The sequence below is a fragment of the Perna viridis genome, chromosome 5 (genome assembly GCF_037379345.1).
Source record: "Perna viridis isolate PV_CMFRI_1.1 ecotype Kerala chromosome 5, ASM3737934v1, whole genome shotgun sequence".
Classification (NCBI taxonomy): Eukaryota; Metazoa; Mollusca; class Bivalvia; order Mytilida; family Mytilidae; genus Perna; species Perna viridis.
The window spans coordinates 24,582,858-24,597,474 of NC_142449.1; positions in this window are offsets into that span (position 1 = coordinate 24,582,858).

A 14,617-nucleotide genomic window follows, 5' to 3' on the forward strand; every position below is an offset into this window, starting at 1 on the left:
ACATGTTTTGCATGACGACATTTTAAAACAATAGCCCATTTCGTATGGCTTAATCCGTGTCATAGACTGTATTCTGTGTAGCCAGCTTTATTTTCTTTAACTATTATAGCATTTTTCATTGTATTATAAATTGTGCAACAATTGTGTTAAACACTTATATTTGCGTACCCAAACACTTCTAGACTGCCGAAGAACATACCATAATGCTTTGAGCTATTAAACTGTAACTAAAATAATGTTTCATTCATTTTATAAAAAAAAGATATCACTTTTATAAAAAGTCATATATGTAGAAGTAAATAAAAAAAAAACATACCAGTAAAATCAAGTCTTAACTAGTCTGTAAAATTTAAAAAGCAGCATCGCTCATATCAAAATGAATGTCTATTTAAAGCAGCATAAGCCCTAAAATACAGTGTATTATATATGCTATATTAAGTATCGAATCGTAAGTTTGGGTGCAAAAGGATGCACAATATTTGTTTAACATGCAATCACATTATAAAGAAGTCAGTGAATAATTAGAAGTATAAAAAACAACGCAGAACATTTGTCTTGATTTTATAGTATATGAGTATAATGGGTTATGAAACAAAACGATTATATTCTTTGTTGTGTGTGTCTGTTTTCCATGCCTGGTCTTTATCCCTGGACTACATTTCCGCTAGAAATTTGGTTCACTTCATTACACCTTCAATACACGCATCAGTAGTCATTTACCATGCAATTAGTTAAAATGCCCATACGACTTATCTATGATGTATTTTTTCAAACCCAATGAGATCCTTATCACTGCGATTTAAAATGTATATTAACTTCAAATCTTTATTCTCACAAACCAAAAGTGGTACAGAGAAACATAATATTTGTGAATTATTACAATAAACGTACATATACAAATGTAAGGCAAAGGTACAGTGTACAACAAGAAAAAATAATTAAATTAAAAACAAAGTTGAATAAACATGATTTTTAAACCTCTGGAATGTCATAGATATAACCTGAGAAGAATAACATATTTGCGCCAAAGCTTTCTTATACTCATTTGTTTTAAATTTTTGAAAGAAAATAGTTTGTTTGTTTGTTTGTTTGTTTGTTTGTTGGGGTTTAACGTCCGAGCAGCAATATTTCAGCTATATTCAGACGATGAAAATGAAATTGATGATAAAATGAACATGAAATGATGATGAAATGAAAAAGGGATGGGGCACAAGGACAAAGGGGTCGACAAATTTTGATTGGAACTGGAAATAGGGAGAGGTGGGTAGGGTCGGGCAATTTAGCCTCCTGTGGCGGAGCCCTATGGTTCCTACTCCGGGAGAATACCACAGTAGGGTTCTTTAACGTGCGAGGAATGTGGAATCTTTCCCAACACGGTGCACCACTATGGTTTGCGGTCAGGTTTTCCGTACCATATCCTGACAACCCTAGCATGTAACACGCCAGGAGTACCCCATTCAATCACCTGGGGCACACATCCCAGTTGCTCAGTGGGCTAAGCGCCCTAGCCCCCGGCTAGGGTTCTGAACACTATTTAGTCGCCTTTTACGACAAGCTTAGCGCTGCTGCATGCCTATTTTTTTAACACCCGGACCTGCACGGGGGAAAGAAAATAGAAAGTGGTATTAATCGCCTATTTTCACATTGGCAATGCCCTATAAACAAATTATTATATTGCATTATTTCTTTTCTACCGCGTTCGATGTCTTTGTTATCTTAATTGTCAAATATACATGTCTTAAAATAAAATTCAAAATTCAAATTCAAACTTCAGTTAAATATTCGATAATTTATAGCTTTTGGTGATGTTTGAACATCTGAATGGTAACTAACAATGTTTAATTTGATCTTATAATTGTTGCTACACTTCATCATATAACATTTACATTATGTGTTGTTTATAAAGCTACAACTCTCCTATACATATTTTAATCCACAAACAACACAAATGGACCTTCCATTCAAAATCCAATTGATCTCTTTGTTATATTTATCAGATGTAAGCTGATATAATATACTACAAGGATTTTGTTGCTGTACTAGCTTTGCTCAATAATTGCTCATTCTGAGTTTGCTATTTATATCGAAATGAGAGCAACATGGTTTGCTGTATACTATGAAATTTGGTGAGATTTATTAAAATGAAGTGATGTGTTTTACAAATATAAATGACATATATGAATTCAAAATGTCAAGAATATAGGTTGTTTCATCTATTTTAAATATGGAATTTGACATCTTTCAACAAAGAAAAAAAATCATTTTATTCATACATTGCAAATATTTGATATTATCTACTTGTATTGGCAACATTGGTTAGCTGTTGTTACAAATTTATATTTTATCTGCATATCAAAACCATAGAAATTACTTAATTATTTCTAATTAAAAAAAATAGAGACCACATGACCAGTTTTAGTATGCGTGTCACTTAGTTGTAGAACTTTGTAGAACGGATTTAGCATTTAGTTGTCGTTCTCGAGTGTATATTAATCTAAGTGGGAGTGTGCGAATGTATGTTTTGATATGACGAAATTCAGATCTGCATACACGGAGGAGTATCGTTACGTAAAAATATAGCACATGTAGACCAACAATACATGGTTATGTATCAGGAATCTCTTATACCGTTGCAAGTTCGTTTTTCATATAGATTGGTATTAATTTATTCAAGTTGTATGCAGAAAAAGTAGAGTTCAGGATAGCTGTCTTAATATATGAAATCATCATTGTCATACCAGGATACAGGAGGGTGACAAAAGTTCAATCTTTGTTACACGATTTGTATAATATTTATAAATAAGTAATACTAACCATCAAATGAAAGGATTAAATGGTGCCATAGTGTCTATTTTATCAACACTTATGTAGCTACTAATGCATTTTGTTTTTCGTTTCTTTATTTATGTCGAACTAGAGTTACCTTTTTCTCTACAAAATAAAATGAAATGTTGTCTGTTTTGTAGGTTAACATTTGTATTTTTGTAAAGGCGCGTATTTTAGACATCAAAATGTAGTTTTTGTGCTGGATTTAATAGTATTTTAACCAAAAAGTTTGGAGTAATCATTTACCGCATGGTTACTGGACAAAGATAAAGCGAAAAAGTGCCGTTCGTACATACATGCTATTTACTCGAACTGTAGAGAAAGATTCATCGAAAAAATACTTATGTTTACAGTATCTGAGTTTATCTTTAAACTAAAATGTTTTGTTTTGTTTTATAACTGTAAGACAATAAAAGAACACGAAATTAATCACAAGATATGAAAACCACTATATAGTCGATTTTCTGAACAAAGAGTTTTACAACAATAGCTGCAAAATCACTTGGATCACATGTGCTTTGTCCAATCTTTATATAGTATGTAGTTAAAAAAGTTAACAAAAATGACCAAATAATTAAGGGAACCAAGATTCTAGTGGAAATCATAAGAATGTAATCAAAGGACAAACACCAGACATAAAAAACGGACACATACAACAAAGAACATGATATAACCAAAATAATACATACAAAATAACAAATTTAATGAGCAACTCTGACTTTACTAAAAATGGGGGCATGGACCAGGTGTACCGGTAGGGTAAGCTTTTTCTGCTTTTCTAGAAACAGAGCGGAGGTATTAAGTGTAAAAACATTTTACAAGATTAATAAGAAGATTTGTTGAGATTGTGTAACTAAAAAAAAAGCAATGCCTTTAGACAAACGTACTGAAGAAACTACGACTTCAACATAATACTTCAAAAGAGACGGCGTGTAGACAGAAATAAACGCATGATACAAAACGTTTTCACGTATTACAAGAATATCAGGTGGCTGTCACTTTCTCGTAATCTTGTGAGATGCCTTTACCCGGAAATATATGTACTTCAATCAAATATGATTGGATTTTAGCCTTTGATCTTAAATGTTATTAATTCAGTATTGAGTATCCTTTCTTAAGAACTTTTCGACAAACATAATAAACTGTTTCAAGAAGATACGGTTTTTTTCCCTAATCAAACTTGAATTATATTTATGCAATCAAAATGTACCAAAATGAACATTCGTATATAAATCTTGAAAAATGTAATAAGATAGCCTTTCCAAATATAATAAAATCAAAAATTTATGATGATATGAATTATTATAGTAGTCTCGTCACATAAATATAAAAATTTATAAGGGTGCAAAGTGCTTATATGAATACATGTAATACCATATGTTTTTATGAAAGGTTATAATAACAATCCCAATCCCGACCGCTTTGATCCAAAGCGGGACAACTATTCAAACCTGAGAGCGTAATGGATGGTAAATATTGGCTGAATGCGTTCTTAGATGTGATATAAAAGATATCAAAATCTTCTACCCAAATGTTGTTTATCAGTTAATTCAACAACTATACATTCTGAAGTTCCAATAATTTATTTGTTTTGTTTTATTTATTTTTGGGGGGTAGGGGTATGGGGTTGTTTTCGATTTTTATCGGCCTGATATAAATGTCAAGACTACACATCTGTTATGAACGAAGTTCAGCATACAACATCTATGTACGTTTTGTAAATGTGATGAAAAGCTCTGTTGTAACGATATTGGATACAAAGCCATCGAACGTATTGTATGTTGATTATTTACTCCAATACTTATTGTTCTATGAAACTTAACTAATGGAAGCTTATATATCCACGTGTTGACAAAAGGCCATGAATACTTACTATAAAGTTGACCTGAAACAGAGAGGCGTGCTGGAATTGCAAACTAAAGATTTGTCATTGAGATTTTTTTTATTGGACGAAATCTTATTAATATTGAATTTAGGGTTGTTTTTCAGAAATTGCCTGTCATAAAGCAGCTTTTTTTCCTGTTATGTTCAAAAGAAGCTAATGCTCATCTTCTATAGTGCAAATAAGTTTTAATGTCAGAGTGAAACATTTTTTCTTTGCGTACAACAATCACGTGCCATAATAAATATCTTCTTCTTCGTCTTCTTCTGCAGAAGATGGAGAAACCAACATCTGCTCATTTGTTAACGAACCTAAGGCAAGATCGTTAATTGTACAATTATCAATAATTCATTGCCAAATTAGCGCACACAAAAGATATTGGTTATTGTATTTCAAGAATTAAGATCATGACTTCTGACTTTACTGAAGACAGCTATTAACATGTCTTGTTTAGGTATTGACAAAATGGCTTTATTATACATTGTTTTCGAATTCCATTAAAGTATTTGGCATAATCTATTTATTTTTTTTTATCAATAAGTTCATCATGTCGATAATTTAATGGTTAGTTGATCACCAAATCTGAATCAAGAAATAGAACGTCTGTAATTGTTTACCTTGGTCAGTCAAATGCATTTACCCACGTAGTTATACAATCATATTTGCATAAGACATTATTTATGATATGTACAAGTACCATACATTCTAATTTTTTTATTTGTTTTATTTTATTTTATTTTATTTATTATTTTTTTTTTTAGTGGAGTCCGAGTTGCTCATTTCCTATTGTTACTTTGTATGTATTATTTTAGTTACTTTATGTTGTGGTGTTTGCCTGTTTTCAATGTCTATTCTTTGTCCCTGGATTACATTCTTTTGATTTCCGCTAGAATCTTGGTTCCCTTGATTACTTTTTAGAAATGTTTTTAGATCGACGAATTAAATGAGTATTCATGAGTTTTGATATAGTGTGCGAACGATTTGTTAATTCGATCACAATAACCGCCTGCAGGGCTATTTTGTAAATGAAATAGCATTTTTACACTCTTCTGACACTTATTTTACAGTGAGATGCAGATTAACCAAAAAAAAAGATTGAAACTGAAAGTGTACTTTTATAAATACTTCTACAGAAAAAAAAGATTTTTTGGTTAACGCTGTGTTATCTCTATGTATATTTAACAAAAAGAAAACTTCAAAAATCACGCTTAAAATCGCTTAAAAAATGACTAAATCGTATTTTACCTGTACATGTATCATGTGACCTAGCTATCGTTCACATGATTAAGCACCTGGCCACCCGTGTAATATACACTGAAGTCCTAATTACACTGTAGCAAGTGGAGTAGATGTATTATTAAAGAGCTTTTATCTCACATTTATACCAAAGAATGAAATAAAGTCTGAAATAATCTTTGATCAGGCGTCGATTTTGATATGAACATGCATGCATGTACGTGAATGCACTTATATACTTTGAATCGCGTTACTGTCTTTTACGTGGAATATTTTCTATGGATTTAATATTTGTATCCAATAGTTTTCAATATTTTTTGCTTTAATATCCGTATAAATCTCCTCGATAAATGATTGTTCTACATTATGATTTACTATTACGTGAAACGTAGAACAATAAAATAAGCATTAGTGTATAGAAACCTGTCTAACAATAATTTTGTTTGTAATAAATGCTGCAACGCATTTTATTTCCTTATGCAATCGGGCAAAGTTGAAAACACTGCTATAATATCAAAGCTTTTTACTCTCTTCTGTTTTTATTTTGAAAGAAGAAAAAATAAAAGCCGTTTGCTTTGTTTGCCTGTAAAACAAACCGGCTCTGGTATTTATCTATTGCAATGAATAAGCACAGTTCTATGTAACAAAGTCCTTTCAACTCTCTTTATCCGGGAAAAATCTTTAATGCATATACATGTACAACGAGCACATATCAAACATGTATTCGATATTGCAGCCCCGTGCGGGTCCGAGTGTTAAAAGAATAGGCCTGCAGCAGCTCTAAGCTTGTCGTAAAAGGCGACTAAATGATGCTCAGAAACCTAGCCGGGGACTAGGCGCTCTGCCCACAGAGCAACTGGGATGTGTGCCCCAGGAGGTGGTATGGGATACCCCTGGCGTGTTACATGCTGGGGTTATCAGGCTATAATACGGAAAACCTGACCGCAAACCATAGTGGTGCACCGTGTTGGGAAAGATGTCACGTCCCTCGCACGTTAAAGAATCCTGCCGTGGTATTCGATAGGAGTAGGAACCTTTGCGCTCCGCCACAGGAGGCTAAATTGCCCGACCTTTCCCATCCCTCCCTTTTTCTTTTTCTTTTTCAAAATTTGTCGACCCTATTATCCTTGTGTCCCTTTTTTTTTATTTCATCATCATTTCATGTTCATTTTAACATCCATTTTATGTTCATCGTCTGAATATAGCTGAAATATTGCTGCTCGGACTTTGAACCCCAACAATCAATCAATCAATCAATCAATCGTTATTACATATTTAATATATACAAAATGCTGGTCAATTGTACGGAACTTTTCTTAAACAATTCTTAAACACAATAGTATTTTTTGTAAATATTGCACGGCTAATAAAACCGGCAGGTTTTACTATGCTTAATTTGGGGATAACACAATCAATAATGATTTAAGTAAAACAATGATCTATATGTGGACGAAAGAATGAGAGCACATAAGGCTCTGTAGCACTTACTGGAGAAAATGAAATTCTCTCGCATTAGTACACTCATTTTTTCCAGTTTTTAAATTAAAACAATTTGTTTTATCTTCGTTTTAACTTCTATGGAAAATTCCTGCTTTAACCGAAAAATCCTTTTTCCTGTAGATGCACACTTTCAGTTTCAATTTGTGTTTCTGTTAACTCTGAAGTATGTCGTAAAAGAGTGATAAGATGATGTTTTACATACTGAATAGCCTTCCAGACGGTTTTTGTGCATTTGTTTCTCAATCGTTGCTTTTTAAATTACAAACTTAATGTATAAAATTGAACATTTAAAATATAAATTACATTATTTTTAAGTTTCATCCCGAATTTATGATAATTTTTTACGGATATGTCAGTAGGGCCCTGATCCTTTCATGTTGAATAGAAATAAGAAACCATCCATTATCATATAGCTCAATCATATTTTGTATTTTGAAGAAACAGTGTTTTTGAAAATACTTGATATGACAAATATTATCCCCTCAGCGTGTTTGTTGCTCACACTATGTCAAAAACTTTAATACCGACTCATATGCCGATATTTTCCTATATCAACCAATGCACAAACAAATTTCATTACGTACGTAATCATCATTGTTTCACTCTTAAAGAATAAGAATATCATTTACTACAAAAAAAGTTATAATTAATAGTTATCTTGATCGAACATGACGTTATGGACACAGACATAAAACGACATCTCTTTCTACTTCAATACAGTTTAATGTCATTCATCTGCAACTAAACTAAATCAAACCTTAGTGCTTTTCTAAAAGGAAACATCGAATAAGGAAATACCAGGATAATTCAAGGCAAATCGCTTTCCGGAAATGCTATATAAAAGTCTCTGACAACATTAAAAACTCGTGACGCTTACGATTACGTAATTAATATAACAAAACAGCAACATTTATTTTCGAAATAATAGAAATTCATAAAATGTTAAAGTCATGTATGGTTTTGCGTCATTTTGTTCAGATCATTTATACAATTTATGTACAAAGTATGAATTGCAACTTGGTTGGATTGATATTAAAAGTATTGCAAACCACGGTGTTTACAGTTTTCAACATCTTAAAAATATCACAAAGTCAATGTTACAACAAAACATTTAAAATATTTATAAAAAAAATTAGTACAGAATCCTAAAATATAATATAACAACTAAATGTTCAAAATATTTAAATAATAAAAAAAACTAGGACATATTTATACAAATAACAGCAAAACAAATAGAAACGTCTATGATAAAAAAATAAGGTAATTGGAACCAGCAGTTTAATCGCATGATACCTTTCAAACATTTGCCGTGACCGGTAAGACATGGATGATTAGATATTTAGATGTTATAGAGATAACACGGACTGTTCAATAGCATTGATACATAACAGGTTTTTTTAAATAGTTGTTTCCATGGAACAAAGAACAATATTTGTTTCTATATTTGCGTGCCTAACTGTATGAGTATAATCTTGTCTAAATTTGTCGGGTAAAGAGATTGCTGACCTCATAAATTTATGAATACTTCATAAACCTTAGGAAAGGAATGTTGATTAAATTGAAAGAGGATTGTTCTATGAATTGATCGACAGTGGATATGAAAGAAGGCATATCAACTCAGCTTTAATCTCCATGTGATAATTTAAAAAGGAGCCTGCAAAACGCATACTACATGTACAAGTAACAAAAGGATTACAAATAATTTTTTAAAAAATAAGGATTAGATATAGAATGAAATAAAATATTTGCTAAGAAGCATTTTGTACAACTTGAGCACATTGTGAAGAACGAAATTTGTGAACTTTTTTAGTATGTTTTTGTATACATTCTACTAGTTTTGTTTTTTTTATTGCATTGAAATTTCATTTTTTTATTTGAAATTATGTGTACTGCAGTCGTCTTATTTAAGCAAACAGAGTAGCGTAACATGATATTCGTTAATGATATACAGTAACTGATAGTATGTAACATTTAAGCCTTGTCTTCTTACATACCTTACCTTATCTACCTGTTCAACATATAGTCACTGTCGGGGATCGTGACATTAATATACATTGAACTCAATAAAAATGGTTAGGGTTGCAGTTTAAAGAAAATAATTGTGTATTGACTAGGAATAAAAAGAACTATATACGATATGCACATTTGTCACAGAAAAATTAACCCATATATCTGTATCATATTAGAACCTCAGAGGTTACATCGAAAGTCAGAATACCATATTGGTTATAACAGCCCCAAAGTTCGGCTTTAAGTATTGTTCTTTTTGAGAATCTTGAAGATGACAATAAGGTTTACATGTACATCTTATACACATCAATATTGTACTGAAATCATTTACTTTTCCAAACCCCTAACATACGACGTGTCCAAAAAATTAAATGTGTTTGAGAATAATTTTACATCGGTCGGAATGTTGTTCTTTTTTTTTCGATAAAAAGTACGGGAATATTCCCCAGGCAAATTTATTGAACCAGTCAAAATCTGTCTCATGGTTTAATATTTCAAAAGAAACCAACCTGCAGAAATTATTTTGAAGCAATAACTTTAATGCATTCAGGTGACTTGATATTTAAATCAAATAGGTTATGTATACCTTGTACGAAACCGTACTGAAATCCATCAAACAAATTTGCCAACAAAATTTTTAAATCTTGCATAAAAACATTGAAGTAAAACAACAATCAAGGCAAGAAAAAAAAACGTAAACTACAAACAAAAAATAACAAACAAAAAAGAAATTTTATGATTGTTATATAAAAATTACAGCACGAGTTATTGAAAACGCGTACAACTTGGTTTCAGTTAATTACTAATTTATTATTTTCTAATTGCCAATTTGGTGTCCAATCCAGAAGATTGTTTACGTTACTGTAGTTTGCTTCATTGATCTTTTCATAATTAAAGAATATGAAAACAATAGCCGTAAGCTTATGTAACATTTCCTAGGTGCATAAAATATATCTAAAGTCTCAAACTTCGAGTTAGATCTGTCTTGGATAACTGTGTAATACCAAAATAAAATATATAAATAACAAAAACAAATACGATAGGCTTAGATTGGTTCTTTCGTGTAAAATGCTTAACGGGGTTAAACGGCGTCTGGTTTGAGCTTGCATGTTTGTTAACTGCCAGTAGTCCTTTGTGCATTTGTTGAACATATAATCAGTGTCTTTATGTATGCTTTAACAAAGGACTCAGACCTTTTTGAACTTATTTTTAGGTATGTTTAATTGTGAAATATTTTTCCACAGTTGCCAGTTTAAAAAAAATAGAGGTTGGGATTTCGCCAAAGTACATTAACCCAGTCGCATTTTTCGTGCCTGTCCCATGTCAGAAATTTATGAACTCTTTATGTTTTGTTCCATTTTCACTTTTAATTTACTATTTGTCGCTGAAGTATATAGAGGCCAATATTTTGCTGTATCTTGTTTAGGGGCCAGCTGGAGCCTGCCCAGTAGTATTAGGATCGTCGTTTTTTAAGACCCATGATTGGTCTATAACTGACATTTTTCATTACAAGGGAGTTTACATTGTGTGATATTCAACTTATTTTAGGTATGAATCCTATAAATCTTAAAAGAGGACGAAATCCTCATTACGGTATTTAATGCGAAACAAAGTCATAGTTCGATATTTTCGTATCTCCTTCACTAAAAGCGTTTATTATAACCGTCTTCAATAATTATTTAAATTCAAAAACTGCTTTCTTTCCGACATTTCAAAAGAGTAGACCTTTCTGATTTTAGCCAGAAAGTCAGATGAACGAAAAAAAGGTAATATCGGTTTCACTAATTAGCGACAAGAAGTGTCAAGAAGCGTCATGAAGTGACAAGAACTAACAATATGTCTAGAAAAAAGCGATATGAGGGGGAAAGAACCGCAAGAAGATTTTAAAATACATCATCTTTTATTTTCAACGTCGCCCTGTTACAAGTTACACATGCCTCATATCATCAACATGGATAAGTCATTTTGCCGCCGTTTCCTCTTTCAGAGTAGACTATAACATCCTCATAAGCCATATATCATTTCCGAATACCCATTTCCGGACGTCAATATCATTTATGCAAAGGTTATTATCGTTTATAGTATTTACTTAATCTCATTGCATTATGTTATTTCTTTCCGCCCACGTTAATGTCAACATAGTTGTATTTTAGTTTATTTGTTGTCGAAAATGCATAGTTTTTTTTATAAAATACAAATATCTATTATCGATCATAAGCTTGTGTTCGACCTTTGGCGTCACTTTTTGTAATAAACGTGATTACATTGGATCAAGTATTTACATGTACATTTATCTGTCTCACAAAATTAATGCACATATAAATTGTATAAAAAATAACGAATTTTGTACTAAACAAACAAAACAAAATGACGAAAAGGAATGAAAATGGTTTATGCCAAGCATCAGTCATCACTGTGATTTGCCTAATAAGATTTGTGGAGCCATTTAACTTTTGTTGTTAAGTATCAAGTATGATTTTGGACTAATTTGTATCTAGATGTACATACTAACACTCGTACACATGTTACAGTGACAATGTTCTTAACAAAACACTTTTCCAATAAAGACATTAAGCAGTATTGAAGGGAACCAATTTCTTTTATTTGATTGATTTTCTGGAAACTTCTGACCGATATAGAACATATTCAATCATGCGTAATTAAGTAGTCCCACTTAGACCAGCCGAACGACTATATCAATATCTACAGAAAGCATGAAAACACATCAAAAATGGCATTCTAAAGAAACAAACAAAACAAAAAACGCAAAAGATACAAGTGCAAGATTATCCAAACAAAATTCGATTAAATTTCATTTTAGCATCTTTTCATGATCCCTTTATAATAGTTCAACAAAAACTATCGTTACAATTATAATTAGGTAGCAGTCTATAAGGTGATTCATGCATATGCCAAGAACAGGCTAAATTCGTTTATATGTCTTAAACAGTGGTCGAGTGGTCTAGGGCGCTGGACTTAGTGCAGGCAGTGTTGCCACAGATGTCACAGCGGAGGGAACGACCACAAAGTATATATATATATATATCAATACATTAATCAATACATTTATTAACTATGTATAATATGTAAGAGTAATCAAGGGAACCAAGGTTATAACGGTAATCAAGGAGTAATCAAGGGAACCAAGGTTATAGCGGTAATCAAAGAGTAATCAAGGGAGCCAAGGTTATAGCGGTAATCAAAAGAATGTAATCCAGGGACAAAGACCAGACATGGAAAACAGACATACACAACAAAGAACATACAGTAACTAAAATCATACATACAAAGTAACAAAAGTAAATGAGCAACTCGGACTCCACTAAAAAACTGGGAGCATGGACCAGGTGCACCGGTAGGGTAAGCGTCCTCTGCTTTTCTAGAAACACCCGCCGAAATATCTTTTGTTCCATAGATATTTCTTATCATGAATCACCTCATTTGAATTCTCTGAATTAAATTTATATGGATTAGTAAATAATAAAATCACAGTTCCTGAAGAAATTCATTCTAGTGTGAAATATCTCGACTTCAATAATACTAAGATCTGATAACTGTTTGCACAAAAAAATGTATTACAAAGTAAGTACACATTCCATCTATTTTACATATTATGCACATTAATAGCAAATTCTTTAGCTTCATATGAAAGAACAAAGTTTGAAATTGGAAAATGACTGCAACATTCTGTATTGTATGATTAACAGGGTTACACTTAGGATTGATGAAATTTGAGAATCCCCTTTCAAAATGACTAGGAAAAGTATTATTATGGTCCTTCTGTTCATTTACTCATTTAATGACCTAGTTCAAGCTACCTATTAGCTTAAAGCTTTCTGTGAAAGTTTTTATCAGAGTTTTCATGTTGGGATTTGAATTACCGTTTTAATTGTTTCGATTGAGGATTGATTTCGCTTTTAGAATTTTACTTTTAAACTAATTCAATCTATTTTATTTTTCGTTGAAGATAACATCTCCGAAATTGTACAAGCAGAGATTATATAAAACGACAAATATCAAATCGCTCAGAACCCCGGGGAGATAACTGCTCATCACTTCCGGTCGAAAATAGGAATAAAAACGGGACTAGTTACAAGATAAAATGAAAGACATTTGTGTGCTTGATGTGTTTGATAAATTAAAATGATATTTCCCGTGTTATAAAATGTCATCTTAACTAAGATGATTTCTGTGAATTTCATATTATGTAATGTGACATCAGACAAACTGACTCCATCTTTCGCAAATGGTATTAGAAATCCATAACTTGTGTGTGAATCAGTTCAAGCAAATTCTTAGCTTTAGTTTTTTTCACTGGCATAGATACATACAATAATCATTTAAGTCAGTCAGTCCCTGAGTAGACAAGAATATTTAAGTCACAATTTGTAAAACTAATTACGGGAAATACAGCGGATTTCATTCGATATTATTGTCTGTATTTTGTAAAATACCACTAAGTCAAAGTTAGGTTTAAACTTAGAGAAGTCTCGTTTGTGATACTTTAAATTCTTACCAAAAAATTCATATCTCGAAGTATTTGAAAATACAAAATGGAATAATCTACAAGATCGGTTATTAATTTGATATCAACTTTTACTATGCAAAAGAATGACTATGAATTACATAATTACGCCTACAATGTGCAGTAATTGATGTCCCTATATCTCAATCAATCTAACAGAATTTGTATTGGAAGGTGACGGGTGGTGCAGATTGATTTATATCCGTATGATTTGATTAGAAATGTGCGGAAGAATATACTAAATTTACTTTTATGAAGATAATAAAACTATAGCTGCTGATTTCTTTGTAAACTGTGTTTATTTGGTATATTTTGATATTTCATTTTATATACACAGTATATGTAAAACTTTAAATAATTAGTTTTTATACAGCAAAAAGTAAATCGTTAACGATAAGCCAAAAACAAAAACATGAAAAAAACAAAAAGAAAAAACTATACATCTGATTTGATACGTGTTGTTGTATTGTGCTCAGGCATTTCTTACTATCCCAACCAATTACATAAATATCGACGTCTTTGCATTGCAATTAAAGCATTAGGACTAGTATTATGCAAGATATTCAAATTACAAAACGAAATTGGTTGTCGAAACGGAGACATTTAGACTTGAACATTCTGAGTTCAAAGGTCAACAC